Below are 7,075 nucleotides of genomic sequence, written 5' to 3'. Positions count from 1 at the left end.
GGGGAGAGGGAGAGATGCAGGGGAGGGAGAGGAACGAGAGAGCGAGGGAGAGATCCGGGGCGGTGCTGGGTGCTTCTGGCGAGGCCAGGGCGTCGAGGGGGAGGGCACGCAGGCAGCTGTCGTGGCGCGCATGCGCGCGGTGTGCGGCGACCACGCGCCCTGTCCTTCTGGCGCGAGGAGGGGGACGACTGGCGTCGGCCAGTCAGCTGGGCCGAGCTACTGGGCCGATCGGGTAAGTGGCGCAGGTAAGTCTCTCTCCCCTTTTCTGTTTTCTTTTCTAATTTTCTGACATTTGTTTGGTTTAATAAAAATACTAAACCATTTTATTTTATTATGCCAATTTTTGTAGGGGCTAATGGTATTATTCCAGAGCTCCTTTATAAGTGGCATAATTTTTGGACCATATTTCATATATATAGAAATATATTTCCAGTGCAAATATTTATCGAATTAATCCAAATGGCCAAAATAAATGTCCATGAGCTCCTAAAAATATTGTTTTGATTTTTATCTCTGTCCAATATTTTCAGAGGGCAACATGAGCATTTTCTTGGACCCTTTTGGAGAAATTTTTGTTTGGGTCATTTTCAAAAATGATTCTGAGGGTTCCACCAATCCTCATTTCAAATTTAAATGAAATTTAAATATGATGCACAAATGGCTAGCTAGTCTAGGTCATACCAGACTAGGGATGTGACAACTCGCCCCCACTTGAAAGAATCTCGTCTCGAGATTCAGGGGTCGACGGAAAGAAAGCGGGGTACTCCAGTCGAAGACGATCTTCTCGCTCCCAAGTAGCTTCTTTCTCGGAATGATGAGACCACTGAACTTTGAGAAACTTGATGTCCTGACGTCGAGTGACACGCTCTGCTTGATCAAGAATGCGAACCGGGGACTCTCGGTATGTGAGGTTATCTTGGAGATCAAGCGTTTCGTGGTCCACTCCACGGATAGGATCCGAGAAGCAACGCCTGAGTTGAGAGACGTGGAAGACATCATGAACTCGAGAAAGATGTGGGGGTAGTTCCAACTGGTAGGCAACCTCTCCTCGTTTAGCGAGAATACGAAAAGGACCAATGTAACGAGGAGCCAACTTGCCCTTGATACCAAAACGATGGGTACCCTTCAAAGGAGTAACCCGAAGGTAAGCTTGGTCGCCAATCTCATAAGTCATATCCTTATGATGACGATCGTACTGGCTCTTCTGACGAGACTGGGCTGTTTTCAAATTCTCACGAATGATGCGAACTTGCTCTTCTGCCTCCTGGATCATGTCCGGTCCAAAGAATTGTCTTTCACCGGTTTCTGACCAGTTCAAAGGTGTTCGACATCTTCGTCCATAGAGAACCTCAAAAGGAGCTTTCTTGAGGCTGGATTGGTAGCTGTTGTTATAAGCAAACTCGGCGAAAGGAAGACATTTCTCCCAATCCATACCGAATGAGATAACGCAAGCTCTGAGCATGTCTTCGAGAATTTGATTGACCCGTTCCACCTGACCACTCGACTGAGGGTGGAAGGCGGTACTGAAGGAAAGATGGGTTCCCATGGCAGTTTGGAAACTCTCCCAGAAATGAGAAGTGAAAAGGCTGCCACGGTCTGAATTGATCTCTAGTGGAACACCATGGAGTGACACTATTCGAGAAATATATAAGTCAGCAAGCTGACTAGCAGTGATATTTTCCCGAACAGGGAGGAAGTGAGCCACTTTGGAAAGATGATCAACGACTACGAAGATAGCGTTATTCCCTCTCTTGGTCCTGGGAAAGCCGGTGATGAAGTCCATACCAACTTTATCCCATTTCCATTCAGGAATAGCTAAAGGCTGAAGGGTGCCAGCAGGTCTTTGATGCTCTGCCTTAACGCGACGACATACGTCACATTTAGCAATGAACTCAGCGATTTCTCTCTTCATCCTAGTCCACCAGAACCTCTGGCGTAGGTCCTGATACATCTTAGTGCTACCGGGATGAATGGTGAGAGGAGATTCATGCGCCTCCTTAAGAATCAACTGCCGAAGATGTTGCTTCTTGGGAACCACCAAGCGATTCTCAAAGAAAACAACACCACGATCATCCATAGAGAAACATCCACCAACTCCCTTCTTAATGTTTCTCTTGATCCGGGTAATCCCTGTATCATGCTTCTGGGCTTCTATGATAAGGTCCACAAGGGTAGGTTTTGCCACCAAGGTAGAAAGAAAGCCGCGAGGAGCTATGTGAAGATTAAGCTTACAGAATTCCTCATGGAGAAGTGGTTGGCCTTGCTGCAACATGAGATTGTTGCAATAGGATTTACGGCTTAGAGCATCAGCCATGACATTGGCTTTTCCTGGGGTGTAGGTAATCCCTAGATCATAATCTGTGATTAACTCCAACCAACGTCTTTGCCTAAGGTTCAGATCCGGTTGGGTGAAGATATACTTGAGACTCTGGTGATCGGTGTAGATCTCGCAACGTTTACCAAGGAGGTAATGTCGCCAGGTCTTGAGTGCATAGACTACGGCTGCAAGCTCTAGATCATGTGTAGGATAATTCTCCTCATGTGGATGCAATTGTCGAGATGCATAGGCAATCACATGACGATCCTGCATAAGAATGCAACCTAGTCCCTGTCGTGAGGCGTCGCAGTAGATAATAAAGTCTTTAGTGAAATCCGGTGGCACAAGTATGGGAGCAGAAGTCAGGCGTCTTTTCAGTTCCTAAAAACTGTACTCACACTGTGGGGACCACTCAAACTTTTTATCTTTCTTGAGAAGTTCCGTGAGGGGTTTGGCTACTTTGGAGAAGTTTTCAACAAAGCGGCGACAATAGCTGGCCAGACCAAGGAAGCTCCTAACTTGTTTGACTGTTTCAGGTGGAGTCCAATCGAGAACGGCCTTGACTCTCTCGGGATTGACAGCAATGCCCTTACCAGAGATTACGTGGCCTAGGTAGGTCACTTCTGGCAACCAAAATTCACACTTGGAGAACTTGGCATAAAGGCGGTGTTCTCTGAGTTTTTCTAACACAAGTCTAAGATGTTCGGCATGCTCTTCCTCGTTCTTCGAGTAAATAAGAATATCATCGAGGTAAACCACGACGAACTTATCTAAGTACTCCATGAAGATCGAGTTCATCAAGCGGGAGAATGTAGCTGGGGCATTGGTTAGACCAAAGGACATGACGGTGTACTCGTACTGACCATAACGAGTGACAAAAGCTGTCTTGGGAATGTCCCCGTTTCTGATCTTGATTTGATGGTAGCCTAATCTTAAATCCATCTTGGAGAAGATTGAGGATCCAGCGAGCTGATCATACAGGTCGTTGATCCTGGGAAGCGGATACTTGTTCTTTATCGTGACCAAATTAACAGGACGATAATCAACGACCATCCGGTCCGTACCGTCTTTCTTCTTGACAAAGAGGACGGGGCAAGCCCAAGGAGAAGAACTAGGACGGATGAAACCCTTTTGCAAGGACTCATCGAGTTGTTTCTTAAGCTCGGCTAGTTCTAAGGGTGCCATCTTGTAAGGTCTCCGGGAGATTGGAGCTGTTCCTGGGATAAGATCTATGACGAACTCTACATCTCTGTCAGATGGAACACCTGGCAGTTCCTCTGGAAAGACATCCGGAAAGTCACGGACTACCGGGATATCTTCAAGGTCTGGAAGAGAGCTGGCATTAAGAGAATAGAGCTGACGCTTTGCAACTCTAGTGGAGACGGTGACTAACTTGCCAGATGGGTGTGTAAGCTGAACAGATCTTGTGTAGCAATCAATCTTGGCATGATGAGCTGTCATCCAGTCCATACCCAAGATGATGTTAATATCTGAGGACTTGAGGGCTACAAGTGATGCAAGGAATACAAGTCTATCAACAAGGATTTCATTACCATGGCTGATTCTGGTGGTATGCCATCTAGACCCTGGGGTTTGGATTTCAAGCGGAGTTGGCATATCACAAAATGACATGTCGTGCAAACGAGCATAGCCTTCAGAAATGAAGGAGTGAGATGCCCCAGTATCAAATAGAACTGATGCTGGGTGACAATTGACAAGGAGTGTACCAAGAACGACATCTGGATCATCATGAGCGTCTTTAGCTGAGACGTGATGCACACGTCCACGTTCAGTGGGAACTGACTTGACACTGATCATCTGGCGTGATGGCTTAATACAGCCAACAGTCTTCTCGGCCTTGGGTGGAGCATAACTAGTCTGAGAGCAATCACATGCATAGCGTCCTGGCTTCCCGCATGTGAAGCAAGTCCCTGAGGTTGGACGTGGACCCGCACTGAAAAGCGGTCTACCAGTAGGCCTGGGTGGAACATATGACTGAGTTGGGGAAGGCACCACATAGGATGGCCCCGGTGCATATCCGGAAGGAAGAGCGGAGTTTGGAACCCAAATTCGGCGTTTCTGGGAACTAGCACCGGAGGAAGATCCGAAATCACAGGTGTGCTTACGAGACTCCTCGTAAGTGAGCTGAGCTGTCTCCGCATTAATGGCCTTGTTCACAAGAGCTTGGAATGTATCACAATGATGCAGGTGGAGATCGCGACGCAACTTGGGGTTGAGACCCTTCCGGAACCTAGCCTGCTTCTTAGCGTCCGTGGACACTTCTTCTGTGGCATAACGGGCAAGGTTCTCGAACTCTCTGCTATAAGCATCAACAGCCATCCTACTCTGGGTGAAACTGCAGAACTCTTCTCTCTTGCGATCAAGGAGGGCCTGGGGAATGTGATGCTCACGAAAAGCCTCAGTGAAATCCTTCCAGGTAGGAATCTGGCCAGCTGGAAGCATAGCCTCATAGTTCTGCCACCAAAGACTAGCAGGACCTTCCAGGTGGTATGTGGCATAAGTGACCTTGTCATCTTCAGCTACGTTCGCAGAACACAGCTTATGAGTGATGCTACGGAGCCAATCATCTGCATCGAGTGGCTCGATGGAATGATGAAAAGTAGGTGGGTGCAAGCGAATGAAATCATGAATGGTAGCAGACCCTTTGAACTGATGTGCGGTGTTCTCCTCGATACGTGCCAACAAATGATTAGACTCACGCTTGTTCCTCTCCATCTCTAACATGAACTCTGTCAACGAAGGCTGGTCAGGAGGATCCTCATCCCTACCATCTCCATGGTTCTGGCTACAAGCGACGAAACTTCGCTTAGCTGATGACATCCTGAGAGACGAACCAAGGACGGAATCAGCATCAACTATCGACTGTAGAATGTAGGACAAGGAATTAGTATCACTCGAACTCCTAGGGAAATTCCGGCAGCATAACGGCAGTAAAATGCTCAGAATGAGACATCCTACTAAAAATGGGGTAGTACAACAACTCATCAGTATTACTCAAGGTTCTGAGATCATACTAAGCAGACTACATCGGAAATACTCAAAGCTGGGATATGACTCTGATCAACCAATCCTATGGAACTACGGAGTAGTAACACGTGACCCTGATAGACGGAACAGAAGCCTAGTTCCTTAACCCCGTCGGAAAGATAGGACGACTCAGATCAGAAGGTCATGAGGTAAAGGAGTAAAAAGAGCCTTACGTTCCTTCCCACAATCAATTCCCTTACATAACTAAAGAATTTCTAGACTCAACTTCGACCAGTATGGCTTGGTAAACCTACAGGCAGTCAGGCTCTGATACCAAAGCTGTCGGGACCCCGACTCTATGCTACATCGATCTAGCATGTAACACCTCATATCACTTTGCGGCCTCACGCACGGTATCCCCACGGGTGTCGCCTTACCTTTGCCCGGGACCGTTTGCGCATTTTGGCACACGTATATGATGGTGTCGCTAGCATCCATATGATAAAGAGCCCGGGCTGACATGGCTAGTCATAAACCCAAAGTGGCACTCACTTACAGGGACAGGCATCCATGACCCAGCATCGAACGTGTCGGTCATCAACGAGTGAATCCAGGCTGTAGCACTGGGCTAACAGGACTCCGGTGAACCGGGCTGTAGCAGGCTAACAGGACTCCGGTATTTATCGCGTGACATTTCCCCGAAGGGACAGACACAGGATCGAAGAAGGACACATGCCGGCCAGCCTAAGTGTTCCGGAGCAGTAACAAGCTACCAGGGCTCAGTGGAAGCACTAGGAGACATTTCCCGGTAAGAGAGGCTACTAAGAATAAACAACTAGATAGTCAGATCCCACACATAGCAATACACATTACACGTACGCATAACATGCAGGTATGTGCTGTACAACATGGCATCACAGCATAACTCAACAACTCAAATAGATAAAGACTCAGAAGAGCCATCACAGCATTATTACAAACAGGGGTCACATGACCCAACAGTCAGAGCAATCAAGCAACAAGCGGAAGCATTACATGTCTGAGTACAGACATCTATAAATGAAAAAGGCTGAACGCCTGACTATCTACAACGTCCGATCAAGATCGTAGCTGAGGTACTAGCTACTAGTCGAAGTCCACGAGAACACTAGTAAGACCGAAGCCTCAGCTGCAAAAACATAAATAAAGCAACATGAGTACAAAGGTACTCAGCAAGACTTACATCAGATCCTATCGTACATGCATTTGTATCAAGAGGGTAAGGTGGGGTATAGTTGCAGCAAGCCAGCTTTGACTCTGTGGCTATCCTATTCTACGACTACCAGAAACTCTGGAGGTGAAACAACGTACACGAGTCCACTAATCACCACACAATACACTACTATGGATTCATCCCCGTCTCCCTATGAGAAGGCCATCCATAGCACTCACACTTGTCTTGAGCATTTTATAGTATCCACTTCAAGTTGTCTATGTACCATGTAAGCATCCAAGAAGTCCATAACCGCGGACCCGGCTATTCGAATAGATCATGTTAACCCTGCAGGGGTGTACTTCTTCACACACGCTCTCGCCACTTACCGCCATGTACACGTCATGTATCTCGGCAACCTTCAAGCGGAAGCCTGGCGAGGGTGTCGGCCACGACCTGACTAACCACACAAGACTCTAGTCCAGGTTTATCGCCTATTCGGGTTCCATCCGCAAGGAGATCCGGTCGGGGTGTCGCTCACGGCCCCAAACGATGTGAGCAGGGTTCCCGAGCCCACC

The sequence above is a fragment of the Triticum dicoccoides genome, chromosome 3A (genome assembly GCF_002162155.2).
Source record: "Triticum dicoccoides isolate Atlit2015 ecotype Zavitan chromosome 3A, WEW_v2.0, whole genome shotgun sequence".
In the NCBI taxonomy this organism is placed as follows: domain Eukaryota; kingdom Viridiplantae; phylum Streptophyta; class Magnoliopsida; order Poales; family Poaceae; genus Triticum; species Triticum dicoccoides.
The sequence above is the reverse complement of the archived record's forward strand: the minus strand, read 5'-3'. Positions refer to the sequence as shown.